The sequence below is a fragment of the Lepisosteus oculatus genome, chromosome 5 (assembly GCF_040954835.1).
Source record: "Lepisosteus oculatus isolate fLepOcu1 chromosome 5, fLepOcu1.hap2, whole genome shotgun sequence".
NCBI lineage: Eukaryota > Metazoa > Chordata > Actinopteri > Semionotiformes > Lepisosteidae > Lepisosteus > Lepisosteus oculatus.
Window position 1 is genome coordinate 6,455,723 of NC_090700.1, and position 15,214 is coordinate 6,470,936.

Sequence of the window (15,214 nt, forward strand, 5' to 3'; positions counted from 1 at the left end):
CAATATATATATATAATATCCTATAATATTCTGAACAGTACAAAGGGAAGAACATCTCTCAATTTTCATTTCTTCAATTTTCCATTAATAAACATTCAAAACCTGAAGTGTAGCTATAGGGCCTGTCCCTATTGATGCCACCCAGAACAAGGAAATATTCCTTTACCTGAAGTGTATTTTTTAAACCAGGAACAGAAAGCACTTTTGCTAACCACTCTACTCTTTCACCATGTGTGTGATGTAGAGTAACTATTCCTTTGATCTGTAGAAAGTGTAGAATCAGAGTGCCTAACGTGCACTGATTGCTCTCCTTTATCTCTGTAAAGGTGTCATCATAAACTTGCAGAAAATCCAATTAAAGAGCCACAACAAGAGACCGCACACTCTTCTAAAGTCAAACATTGTGGCAGGAGCAAAACTGAACTATCCTGCAAGACATGGTGGCGAAATTAAGTTCATACAGTATACTTTGGGCAGCTTTGCACAGCATTATGCACCTAAGAAGAGTTACAAAAGTGGTGGAGGCCAGTCACTCCATCTAACTTATTCAGTTGATATTAAGCTTCATGAAATCTCCCAGGATTTCATCCAGTCATTTCTTGAAGCAGGCCAGGCTATCAGCTTTGACAACGTGGCTGGGTAATTTGTTCCAGACTCCCATAACCTTCTGAGCAGAAAGAACAGCTCCTATTCTCCGTTTCAAATTCGCTTCCCTTCAGATTCCACTGTTCCTCGGTTCGTGTTCTGCTGCTGACACAAGTTCAAAGGGCTGACTTTGTCACTGCCCTTGGGGATTCTGAATCCTTGAATCAGGTCCCCTCCATATCGTTTTTGTTCAATATCAAAAAGAACGCAGTTCTCTCACCCTGCCTGTTTAAGACATTCCTTTAAACTGAAGACATTATGTGACGGCTCTTCCCTGGACTGGATCCTGAGCAGCAATATTTTTTTTTTCTTACATGGTGACCAAAGGTGCTCACAATATTTTAAATGAGGTCTTATTAGTGCATTTTACATTTTCAAAATGACATCCTTTGATTTAAATCTTGCATGTATTTGTATTCCTATTTATAGGAATATATATTCCTATATTCCTAACATAATTTTTTATTTCTTCACAAAATACATAAGGTTTTTCTCTGAGAAAAAGACAAAAAACCTTTCCCTAGTAAAGATGACTTAAATATTAAGTCCGTGCATAATACTGAGTAGAAAATTACGCACATTGTGACATTTTGTGCTTGAGGAGTCACCCACACAGCCTCTCACTTCGAAAGTCTTATTCTGAAACTCCCCAAGAGTTCACTTACCTCTTTTTTAATTCTGTGATTGCACTGAATCTGAAATGGACAGAAAGGCTTTCTGGCACACCGGGAGATACATTGTTTTTTTCATATCGGCAAGATGTGGTTTTTCCAGGTCATTTATTTCTTCCTTGTAGTTCAGATGCATCTCAGTTTAATTTCTGGCAGCAATGCCAGTCTGATTCAGGCCTTTGACATATGGTTTTGTTTAAACGCATGCTGACTTTACATTATTTTCTGCCCCCGTGCGCAGTCCTCATTCAGTGATTAATGCGCTAAGTCACATTCGATGACATTACTTTCCTCTGACCAGTTGCTCATACTTGCTCATAGTAAAAAAAAAGACACGATAAATCCCCATCTGGTTTCAGTCTTTTCTTCCCAATAGAAATTTTAATAGAGCAAAAATTGATACCAGACTGTGAGCCAGCTACCCCCTACCCCAGGCCTGACTGTCTGTGTATTAGTATGCAGACGAGTTTCTAGGTAATGGTTAGAAAAACAACACTGGGATCAGCTATGACATCCGTGTTTGTTTGATATTCTCCGAAGAATTACTAATCCGCATGTAATTCCAGATGCGTCTCAAAACTTTCTCGTCCGTGAATCGGGTCCATTTCGCTCGCTTGTCTGTCACTCGTACGCTGGCTACGGGTCCCAAAAGGGCAGATTTTAATAGTGACTGCTTAGTGAAGCGAATCAAACTGGTGGTGGTGGTGGTTGCCACCAGGCTTTATTTCAGCCTGACTTTCATTCAATTATAGCATTAGATTTTAGAATCGAACCATTATCTGCAAACTTGATATATTTGGACTTCAGGTTTTACACAGGAAGGTATTTGGAAAGAGGGTGCTGGTGTGCACAGTGGGCGCTGTCTGAGGTACCTTGTGATATTGTGGTGTGCACAAGCTGGGGTTGATCTCGGAGTGTGATTGATTGTAACAGACAGAACCAGTTGGCATCACTTCCGTACGTTCATTTCGACCTTTCAGGGAAGAGCCCAGGCAGGAGCACGTACAGGCGTGGACCCTGGTCTGAGCGAATCTCCTCCCCGCACTGTGCTGCAGCTTGGGCAGGGTCCTGACACACGGCTAAGCCCGCACAGTAAGGGCGCATAAGAAAATGAATCAACCTGCAAGGCGATAGTAGCTTGGCCTGAGATCTTCAGATCCAGTTCCACATTGTGATTGAAAACCCCTGTGTTCCTTACGTTCGACGGTGTTGGTAGAAGAGAAGAGAGAGAGAGTCTTGTCAAGAGCAGGGCTGTGGGCCTTTGCTCCAGAGAAGACTGCTGGTCTGGCACCCCCCCCTGGCCCGCGTCATTGGAGTGAGAGCAGCTGGCTGCACAGCTGACACATCTGTGAGGTGAAATGGTGAAGAAACTGCCCCAGCGTGCAGCAGGCAGCTCCTGGACTTCCTGTGCCAGGAGATTGAGGCGCAGCAAAATTACCAGGTCAACTGGAGCCAGGACCCCTAAGGTTCTGCATGTTTTTTTGCTTTATTTTTCTTTAGAAACATGCATCATCTGTGGCATTGGCATGATGTTTGAATAAAGACCCAGTTAATGATATTTTCCTAGATAATAAAAGACACTAAGATAAGATCACTTTATTGGCCATATACAATTTCTTGCATTAGGAATTTGTCTTTTCGCATACCCCAGCTTGCTCTCCATGAGACACACAGACAGGGAGAGAAGCTTGGGGTCAGAACGCAGGGTCAGCCATTTATACAGCACCCCTGGAGCAGTTGGGGTTAAGGGCCTTGCTCAGGGGCCCAAAGGAGTAGGATTCCTCTGTCGGCCAGGGGATACGAACCGGCAACCTTCCAGCCACAGGCGCAGATCCTTAGCCACAGAGCCTCCGCACTGCCCCTAGTGACTAAGATCATTTGATCCTGTAAGTTAAATTCACTCACTGTTTTTCACACTCTTCATGAAGGTGATCCTCCTCAGTTTGTTGCAGGATCTGCGTGGCAGCCCTGAAGCAGTGACAATGACTTCTGTTTTCCAGATGTCATGGATATGTGCCATCAGTCCTGTTTTTTTAATGGCTCTTTCAGGCTGACCCTTGTAGAGACTAGTTCGCATATGCTTGATTGCTTTGCAGCGAAGAAGCCTTCATTTAGACTGACTGGACTATGAGAGATGTGCAACCACTGGATGTTGTGAGGCCTACCATTCTGGGATTTGGAGATATTCTTTCATTGCCGGTTGTTAAATACACATTTGTTCCAATATGCTCTTCTATCAGTGGAGTGTTTTGTTGTTTTAAGGAAACACGTGAGGCTCTTCATGCTTACTCTAGATTCAAAAACACACCGCACAATGCCTGGGTTCTAGACCGAAGCGAAGAAGAGAACTCCTTGATCAGCTGTCCTTAGGGCCCTGTGTAATAAACTTAGTTCAAAGCCACACTGAACTGCATTGTGGCTTACAGTATTGCATCCCTGCACGCTGAAAAAAGTGCCAGACCCCCATTGCATCTTCAAAGCTTTTTTCCACTTTTCTGAAGGGAGCGGCAGTCTTCTGGAGCTCAAACCACCCGGTTTGTCTTTAGTTAAATCCACAGACTAATTAAAAAAATAATTCAAGAAGATTTATTTTATTCCTAAAGAAAATAATTCAGAAAGGACAACCTTTAAAATAAAAGGGAGGTCATAATTCAGAACGTTTTATGTTCTTATACGTCACACTCCCACAGCTGTTGAATAACTAATAAAAGCAGCTTTGTAGTTAAATAGAAAATCTGGTGGAGCTGTAATGGGTAGTGCAGCGATATTTCCCTGAGGGGTGTATTCTAGGAAAAAAGGACTAATAGTTTTGATCCTAACAATCCTTGGCTATGACTCTGGTTATGACACATGAAAACAATTTGAAAACACAAACCTAATTGTTGCTGTTCGTTTCATATAGAAAGGTGTATAATACATTCCTTGGCACTCAGGAATTGTGTATGCTTATACCCTGATGTTAGTTGCTAAAACTCACTTTGCTGGCCTCTCAGGAATATAAAATATTTCAGAGCTCTGCAATGAAGATTTTGAGTTGTGTGTCTTACAGGTTGTTTGAAAACATTTCCACCTGTGATCATTTTCTGGAATGCACGAGTAATGCTCGCCACAGAAAGTCTCTAATGACTTGCATGAACGTGTGGAAAAGTGCTTGATGAAATAAGATCGTCCACAAATGATTTTTTGTTGTTGTGGATCTCCCTTTTGAACGCTGCTGTTCAAATACTGCTGAGTCTGATGGTCTCGGTGTGCACTCACTGCCCAGCTTCTACAGTGCTTCTGAATACAAAGGGGTCCCTCCGCAACCTAACACTTCAGCACACTGACAGAACAAAATCCCAACACTTTCTCCACTGTCCTCATGCTTGTGGCATTTGGTGAGTAATGAATTCCTTATCTGAGCTTTGAACTTCTGACCACTGGGGCTGCCCTGGGTTGCAGGGCTGGAGTCTTACTCTCTGAAGACCACAAGCCTGGAAACTGTAGGCCCCAAACACACACCCTGGGAAGGGAAGGAATTCAGAACAAAAATAGCTGAGATTGAGGGCCACCTTTGACCTCTCAGTTACTCAGATTCTTTCTCAAAGATGCACAGTTCTCGCAAAGTGGTCCTTTCTGTCTTACAGCTGCTCCATTCAGCAGGAAAGACATGTCAGCTACATCTTGTCGTGCAAATCTCCCTTGTTCAAGAATGAAGAGATTTAGCCGCCCATTATCCTGCCCATACATGACAATGCTTTGTGACCAGGAATTACTCTTCTTTCTGTTCTCTGAAGAGTTTTTAAGGCTTTAATTTCCTTTTTGTGTTTACCAGAACAAAAAACAATATTTTAAATGAGGTCTTACTTGTGCATCTTAAAACTTAAACTTAACTACCCTGGAAATACACTCCACACAGTTTCCTATTACATCCAAGTATTCTGTTTGCTTCAATTATTACTTCCCTTCAGTGACTTAATGAGGAAATATTAGAGTCTGTATAAGAACCCAAATGCCTTTCAGGAGTAGTTTCTTAAAGCTCAGAATCACTCACATGATACATGTAGTGTAAGATCGTAATTCCAGAATGGATCGCTTTGCATTTATCCAAGGTTTAGGAGCTACATTCTTAAATTTGTCTGGCGGGATCTGAATATACCTTTTCCGATGTCATTGGATCATGGCAACTGGATCGACACCAACTTTGTCCAGGACCCTGTCGACTCACTCAGCTTCAGCTACTCGGTGCTCAAAGCAGACAGCATACCAACCAAGACCCCCTGTTTCTCAAGCACAAAGCTGCTGTCTAGACTGCTAACACCCCAATCCCCAAACATGACTGCCACCCTTTTACTCAGGTGAGGTTGGCTTTAACCCTGACTTCCACTTCAGGAATGTCTGGTCTTACCTTTCAAGATCTCCTTGATTCTTCTCTCATTCCAGGACTTGGAAATTGCGATACGGGATTCCAGGTTCCATTTTTCTGTATTGAAACCTGCCCTGAGCCATGCCGTGAGGTCTGTGGCCTCCAAAACAGATGACTTTTTGTCTATTTCTTTTAATAGTCACCCTCGTGGCCCAAAGGTGAGAAAACTATAACCTGTGCCAAGCACTCTGCAGATTTTTCGCCTCACCTTTTGTCATGTGGATTAAATTAAAGCATTCCCTATTATGCAAAGCCTTCAAATTATGTAACCACTGTTTTGGTGTTCCCTTTGTGAAACAAAGGCATATTGTACTGCTTTCTCATCTTAGTGCAGAGTTCAGATTAGTTACATTACATCTTTGTGATAAAGTGCTTGTCAGGAAGGCACTAAAGAAAAGTCAGCAGGTACCCTGGAGGAGCTCGGCTCGACATCTTGAATTAATTACTGTTTCCCTCTCAATGCTTATTGCGAGTTTGTTCCATTTCACATGATGAATCAAACTAGCATTTTCAAGAGTCCTCGATGTTTTTTTTGTAGGTTTTGTGATCTGTACTTTGTTGGCAGCAATAAATCGGCATGCATGAGGTAAGACGACACCGTGCTCCAGTGCAGTCTCCATCAAGCCCCTGTTCATTAGCTGCCCTCATGGCAAACGTAGATTTATAAGAAATGTGCGGACAAGGAGGAAATCCCCCGAAGGAGACCAGACACTTGAGGGACAGGGTCTGAATTTCAGTTTTCCAGATCCAGAATAAAAGGTCAAACTTTCCCTTTCACCTCATTATAGAAAGTGTCTGAGAATCTGATCACTTTTCTCCCATATTCCTGGCTTCTCTGTGTGTATGGGTTGAGTAAGGTCAAAGTCCCTCAGTTTTATTTACATGCCTCATTGTCAAGGGATGGAAAGAGGATCGATGTGCTAGCGTTCACAGTCTGTTTACACAAATGCTGGACTTAATTTATGAAACTGGAGAAAAGCATGGATGTCATCCCACTGCTTTTCATCTGGGAGACGAAATCCAAGGCCTGCTCCTTGTCAGAGGCACACGCGGAGAGGGTCTGCTGTACCTCTCGGGTGCTGGCTGTTTTTGCAGGCATGGGAGGAGATCCAGTGCGCACGCACGCACGCACACACACACACACAAGCGCTCTGAACGGCTGAACAGTGCCGGGGTCTCAGTGTGACCTGCTCCCTGACGGAGGTACGCTTCTTCTCAGATCTCTTTACGGAAAAGACACCTGTCAGTTTAATAAAACAGAACGTCCACGAGAGAGAAGCCTTTCTCAGTACAAACACCCAGGAGGGGCAGTTTCAGTCCTGGGGGGCAACAGGCCCCTCTGGTTGGCATTCCATCTCTTAACCTAATTGTTTAATGAAATTAATTGAATAATGATGCTTATTCAGCTGCTACTTGGAAGAACCTCTGAAATTTCCAGCAATATCTGGCCCTGAAGGACTGGAGATCATCATCTTGATATACAGCATATGCACATATACATTTTTATACCCAAGACATTTGTTTAGATAAAATATGAAACAAGAACGTGATAAAATACGGAATGATCTGTTGACCTGAGAGTTCAAGATTGAGTCACAAAGAGAGAATTTTTGTAATAGTCTAATTAAGCCAAAACAAGGAAGTTGTTTTTTTTTTGTACTTGTTACAAAAAAAGCTGTGATTCATGTAGAGAATAGAAGCAATGGGTACTAATTGATTTTTTTTTTCAGCTGAACACTTCAGACTGACATTTTCCCTTCTGCGGGTTTGTAATTTTTCTAAGGAAACCGGGAGAATAATAATGTTTTCTCTGGCTAAGAAGGCTGAAAAACAAGGGGATGTTGGGCTAAATTTAGTTGGTCATGGTCTGGTAAATACAATCAGCTCATAGTGAAATGGCTGATAATGATGAATATGCCGAAAACGGATGTAAACATCTCAGGATAACAATTCAATTTAACTACATGTGATTTCACATGGACTGAAATATCTAACTTCATTATATTTTATTAGTTTTTCATTTGAAACAATTAAGGACAGAATTTGTTTGTTAATAAAGTAAAAAGAAAAGCAATTTAAGTTTAAAAAAAGTAAAATATCAATCTGATCCTAGGCAAAGCATGTAGTTTCTGCCACATGAAAGGAGGAACCTAAATTTAATTTTATTTTTATTTTGTAGAAATGTCTTTCTACGAAATAGAGTAAGACTATTGATAACTAATGATCTCCTTAATTTTTAGGATTATCTTAGAATTTTCTTCACCTTCACCCTTGCTGAAATAATTTTCCACAGTCCACCTAAAGTCCAGTACATGTGTATATGATAAAGAAAAACTCTATGTTGTAAAATCATGCTTGTACTGGAAAAATCAAATGTGACAGCAGGAAGGTAAGTGTGGTTTTATTAAACCATGGTTGTCTAAAATAAACCATGATAAAGGCCAATGAAACCACAATGAGTTCTGTGTAAACCCCACATGCCATTTCTGAAATCGGAGTGTGCTCTTTCTAGAAGGAATAAACAAAAAGATTGTGTTAATAACTTTCAAGTACGATTTTAGTGTTTAGTTCACACTGCCTGTACTAACAACGAAAATTTTAAAAAGCTCACCCAATGTGACTGAGCAATATTTCTGAAAAGTATATATGAGTGGGCTCTAAGCCACTGTAAGACTTCCTGCACTTTACCATATTAAGCAATGAATATTGCAGGCACATTTGAGTGAGTGATTCAGCTTCTTAAGGTATGTGAGGCCATGTTTAATTATACTACTAAGCCGGGAAGCATCTGTTTCCGTTTAAAACGGAGAGTAATTAAGAAGTGGGGTTGTATACACCATGAGTGTTAATCAACTTATAGTAAATCATGCCTTACCCAGCTTTGAAGAAGGCAGAAGAAAAACATTTTAGGGCACAATCACTAGTTTCTGCTTGGCACGGGAACTCCTTTTTCCCTTTCCTGCTCCAATATTCACTGGCTGATTTACTCGAGTAGTTTGGCTTTTTACCGTCCGCTTGCGGCAGTCTTCGGCACCAGTAGGGGCCGAGAAACACGCAACAAGCTCAGAGAACAAAGTGGCATAAGAACACCGTGTTTTAATTTAGGTGTTGGCATTCCGGTATTTGTATGCAGAGACCTGATACTCTGTAAACTTCATTTATTGTACTGTGAAAAGGTAAAATACGTTTCAGACTAGAAAAGTTTATTCTTTGTCTTTGTCTCTAGGGTCTAGCTAGCAGATAGGAGGCACAAAAAAAGGGAGGATGAAAGACGCCGGCCCTTCAGATTGCAAAATGAATCATTAACAGGATCTCAAGCCTGATCTGCTCCAGGGTCTTGAACTGTGAAAGCAAATATGACTCCCCCCCGTCGTCTGATTCCCACTGGGAGTGTGCTGAGAGGACTCTACACAGCCTCAGTCTACCTGGGAGGTCTAATGTACGGTACTGGCTCGGGAGAGGCCCGGCTGGCTGGTTCCTTAAGTGGGAGACCGATTCCTCCGGCGTCTCGCCGGTGCGCGATCGGGAACGATAAGGCTCGGAAGACGTCTGTTTGACGTCAGCCCCAGGGAGCGGGGAGGAAAGAGCGAAACCATTCCTGTGCCTGTCACCCCCCTCATAACCTCCACCCCCTCACCCATTAGGAGACTGGGGATCGCATCACTCACGACCTCCTGCGTGTTACTGGGAGGAAATCGAGTAGCTTTCTTCTTCTTCTTTTGTGATTTGTCATACCCCCTTCTGCAAGGGAAAGTAACAGAAACTATGGAATGAGTAATTGCCACCCGTCCAGTGCTTCTTGGTAAATACCACAAGAAAGAATGTCAGGCACTCGCACTGTAGTGTGTGTATAATATGTCAGCTGGACACTTCAAAGCATCCCAACGCGCTTTCAAAAGAACTCGATGTTCCTGTCTTATATTAAAATAAAACAAAAGCACTAATTGGAAACGAGAACAACTGTGTCACTGGTAACAGCAGGGCTTTGGTCAACATCATCGCTTTTGGATGTTAATGAGAGAAATGAGAAACGGGTTTCCTGACGATGGGCAGAGTACGTTCATAAATTGACACCTGTACATTCATGAAAGTCACGGTGTCACACCTGCGAATTACTGTGTCAAACAAATTCACCATCTGTCAGCTGGCCCATCAGCCAATATCTTTGTTTAAAAACAGTAAGTTACAAACAAGGGGCTATTTGGCCTCTCTCGCTGATTTGATAGCTGGAAAAATACCCAGGGTATCATTTTGAATACTATGACCAAGTAGTTTGTTTCAGACTCACTCAACATGTCCCCTGTTCTTAATTAAAAAAACACTCTCCCTCAGTTTTCATTTGTCTCTTGTGGTTTGTGTTTGACTGTTGATTGTGAGGAAGTCCATTGCGTTGATTTTGTCAGTGCCTTTGAGGATTTTGAATGCTCAGATCAGATCCCCTCATGATCTTCTCTGAGATGAAAAAGATTTAGTTCTTTTAGCCTTTCAGAATAATGGCTTTCCCATGAGCCTGGGAATGTACCACTTTTTCTGAGAGATTCCCAAGCAGCAATATCTTTTTGTGACTTGGTGGCCAGAAGTGTGCACCATTTTCTAAATGGTCTTTGTCGAGTAATGTAAGCCATATATTCTACAATTATGTTTGCCTTTTTATTATGTATTGGCTTTTGTCATCCTTTTATAATGGACAGATACTACATTAGCAAATTTTCAATGACGGAGGTGTTACCCGTCTTCTGGAAGCATTCTTAAAGGGACATTTCTGCCTCTTCTATACTTGAATTGTTTAATTTCCAACTTTCTCTCTTCTCAGCCTGTGGCATGTTGCTGATTTCTTCTGTGGTGAACATCTAGAGAAATATTCATTTAATACATCAGCCATGCCTCTTTTATTGTCTGATGTTGATTGTTGCTTTCATTTCACTTTTTGAGTCTCTTTACTTCTGAAAATGTAGTACAGAAAACATTTAAAATTTATTTTAGCTTACATTGCAATATATTTTAACCCTCCTTTGGCCTTTCAAATATCATTTTTACATGTCTTTGTAATTCATTATAGTCATCTACTGCAGAAAGAAAGTATTCAATTTATTTCATGTTCATTTATAAAGTACTGTACTTTCTACTTCTATATATTTTCTTAATTTTGATTAAACAATTTGGGCTACTCGTCTCTTGCCTGGAATGTGCATATTCTTATGATGAAGCATTCCTGTGCCTCAAGCTGAATATCTTTAAAATGTGGCTTGGTCCATATCTAGCCTATCACATTCTCCTTCTCAATCTCTGTCTCATTTTCCAGTAGTCTACTCTCCTGAAATTGTAAGCCTTTGTTTTAAACGGCTTCAAAATATACAACATTTTGATTGCTCTTTGCAAACAGCTGTCTGACATCTGTTTCTCACACTCGATTTTCCCTCCTGTCGTGATTGTTTGAAACACTACACACTGACAAACTGCGAAAGGAAGCAATTGTTAGCTATGCCAATCATTTCACTTTCAGAACCAAGCGTCCCTGGTGGTTTTTCTCAATCCGTGTAGAGAAAATTAAAATCTCCCATGACAACCACTTCTTCCTTTATACAGACTCTACTTCTGTGATCGCATTACATAACATTGCATTAAATTGGACATGTATTAAGTGGACTGTAGCTCTGACACTATGCCCTTTGAATGTTTTTTTGTTCTTATGTTTGTCAAATATTCTGATTCTGATATCCTGGTTTCATCTAACTTCGTATGCCAGAAAGCTCTTTATTTGGTAGAATGTTAGGCATGTCCTGGCTTTCTGTTACTCTGGAGTGCTTGATTTCCATGATGGTTGTGTTTGTCACCATCACCTCTGTAAATGTAATCTCCTGTAGTTTCTCCCTTTCACAGTACTCTCTCAGTTCCTCCAACAACGTCTGTGATGTAGTTGGGTTTTTCCGGGAGAAAACGAATTTTGTGGTAGTTTAGACAAATGCGACCTGGCTGTTGGGTCACTGAAAAGCGCTTTGAAACTTATTATTTTAAAAAATGAATCCCATTTTTTTTCAGTACATCCAATAAATGTTTTTGCAGCTGTGTTTTTGAGTCACAGTAATAAATGTATAGTAGTTTTCAAGGGACCGATCAGGAGCCGGGGCCACTGATGGACTGATCTGAAGGCAATGCCTACAGTGTCCCTGCACATTTATTTGAACAGGTATTTTTAGTTAAAAAACAGCTGCCTGCTGTTACTCAGAAAGGGAGTTTTTGTGCGTGGTGAAAAACCTCAACCATTCCATTATGCTTTGTTTACAATACAAATGATTATAAATGGCTTTGATGGGGTCATCTGTTCTGTATTGTTGTAGAGCTTTCACAGTCTACCCAGGCTTCAATAAACAAATGTAGTCAGAATAAAGGATTTGTCAGACTAATTCTTTAGGAATTTTCCTCTATTCCCACCCCCCAAAAAATATATTTTCTTCCTTCATATTCATTTAAGGAAATTATTGTGTAGTAACTCCTTTTAATGCTTACATTAATTTTGCTTAAGGGCTGAATTTTAAGAGCACGTAGAGCTTGGCAAATTCCCCTCACAAAAATCAAGAAAGTTAAAATAATTTCCTCCCAGGGTGTCGTATTTGAAATGCAAGATTAAGAAAGAGCAATGGCGTGTGTTCTTGCCAACTTTGACTAAGGACCTTTTCCATTTTTCAAAAACTGATACCAAAGCTATTGCTGTGGCCCAATGCCTAGGTGTGTTTAGACTCAAGAGGTACAAGATACATTTCTTTCCTCTCATGCCGTGGGCTGAAAAGCATGAGGCCAATATTAGCCAGTTATAACAAAGGAACATTGGTGCAACCTTGTTTTTTTCAATGGATGGCTTCTTCAAGATGCTGCCAATGACATTTTTGGCACAGAGCGTAAATCTTATTTTAAGTCTTTATTTACCTGCCAAGAAGAAAGTGAGGGATAATATAATAATAATTATTATGACATTCCTCCCTGTTGTATTATCAATTGTTGTAATAATATAACAAGTAATCCTGTATATTTTTGTTTATAAGCTCATCTGTTATAATTACGTGCACAAGGTGCGTTTGGTTTTCCTATCTGTTTCTTGGTGACTTTCCCTTGTATCAAAATAAGAGAGGGGGTACTTTTTTGTGCGGTGCTGTCAGTTTTCCTAATAACCCACAAGCGTTTTCTTTATGTTACATTTAATCCCGTCCATTTAAAAAAAAATATACGTGTCTGCGTTTGTTGAAGTTATCTTCCAAAAACGTCTGAAGACATCTCAAATCTTCTTCAGTATTTTGTACAGAGAGGTAATTTCAACCTGGGAGCTACTGTTGTCCACAGCGAACGCCATTGATGAAGATTCTGATTTAATTTTTTTTTCTGTATCTCTTTTTAACAAACATCTGATTCAATAATCTTGGGTGCTCTGGGGGGTCACTGCTGATGTGTGGACAGTGCAAGACGAGGAGAAAAAAAATGACCACTTGTTCGGTCGGATTCTAATAAGTGCGATATAGAGACGAAATGGTTTGTTTGGCTTTAACTCTCCTACAGTACCTGGTGAAACGCCACTCAGCCGAAACTACCATGCTAGCCGAGTCCCAGAACATCGATAAAAGATTTATACGAGCTAAGGTTGTTTAGAAACACAGAAGGCGAGAGTGACTTCCATCTCTGACTGGAAACGCCGAAAGCAAGAGACACAAAGGTAAGTTCCGGAGGAGAGATATCTATATACAGTACATAAGAAGTGGAAGCGGACGTTAATGTGACTAGATTTGACCTTTTCCCGAATTTGTCTTAAAACTCCGTAATGTTTATGTCGTGAGACACTTTCCATTAAGTCTTATCTTTAGTTTGAAGTGCAAAGTAAAAGAAAACAGAGTCATAAAAAATTAAGCATTGAGGTGTGACATCACACAATTGTCAACAACATTTGTTTTTAAGTCAGACATTCTTTTTTTTTCTTACAAGTGCATTTTGTTTTGATCTCAGACCTCTCAGACAGTATTGCCCCCTTCCCCCTGGACTATTGACTGTAGTGCGATATTTCTACAAATAAAACCGGGCAAAGCCAAGCCAAAAGGTGAAATGCGAGAAGAAAATGTTCACCATGGAAGACTTCTTGAAAGCAGCAGCAGAGAAAGAGGACAGTAAAAGCAGCCTCTGACATGTGACACAAGTGCTCAGCACTGTAAATAAAGAAGAGACACTCCTGCTTAATGAAAAGAGACACTTCCTTTTAGAAATGTAGCTGTCATGTGGGGAATATGATCATACGCAAAGAGATGTGTTGAATAAAGAAATTCCTACGCCCCCTCAACATGACACCCACAGTTCTTCTCTCTTTGCTGTGTCTGCACAGACCAGGCCAGAGAGATCAGACGATTGAAATCTATCCCGTTTTTTTGGATGAAGTAACCTCTGGATTCTTTTTCGTATTGTTTGTTTTGTTTAGTGTTTTCGTTCCCCTTTATAAATAATTCTCAGCCTGGGAATAGCAGTTTGTGAAAGGAGCCCGATATCCGCCCACTCCCCAGACACCCCACACAGATGGAAAAAGCATCATGTCAAGGTCATTGGTGGAGTCTTTTATATACAACTTTCCACACATGTGGGTAATTGAGGCACAAGAGAGGCAGTAGTGAGCTGTCAGAAAGGGAGGATTGCTGAGCCTTTAGGCCTTCATCAGTTTGAGCTGATTCTTCATGTTCCATACAACTGATTTACAGGATTGAAGAAGAAGAAACTGTATACATATACATGTTTCATTTTTTTATCATCATTCATTGCCTGCCACTGACTAACTATCCAATGGGACTAACACTGGTACCCTGCCATACAGCGGGCATTTTATGGAGCTGTCCGAATAAATTACCGTGCTCACAGGCACATGTCCATGGCCCAGAACCCCAACCACTCCTTCACAAAGTAGGGTAACTGTGTGATCTTGAGGAAGGGCGCATTTCAAAAGTAGAGGACCTATCCGTCTAACAGGGGGCATCTTTCAGCATTGCTGTGTCATTCAAACGCGAAAACCCGCTATGAATTATGGGAGCGTGAATATCAATTTGTACTTTCTAGTAGTGCTAAAAAGCAGAACGACCTCACCAGACTTCTGCTTCTGCTATGCACCTATGAATTCAAAGCTAGCAGCTGTGCACAGCTGTTCGCTCTTATTGAGACTCATGAGTGTGACTTCAACCAGCGATGTCAAGCCCAGACAGTAAGGTTGAAGACAGTCTGCCTCAAAGACAAGTCACTTTTATAATCCATGTGTATATAATTCATATACACACACAGAACATATATCGCAATTTAAGCTTTATTTTTATAAGGTATTATAACTCTTGGCCTGTAGCCATGCTGAGCTATGGAACTGACGGTGGGGAATGATGAAATGTAACATTTGGTATTAGCAGAGCACGGTAAACAAGATTAAACTGCAGTTTGGTAGGATATTAAACACTGACTTACGTTTGGACACCTGTCAAAACAC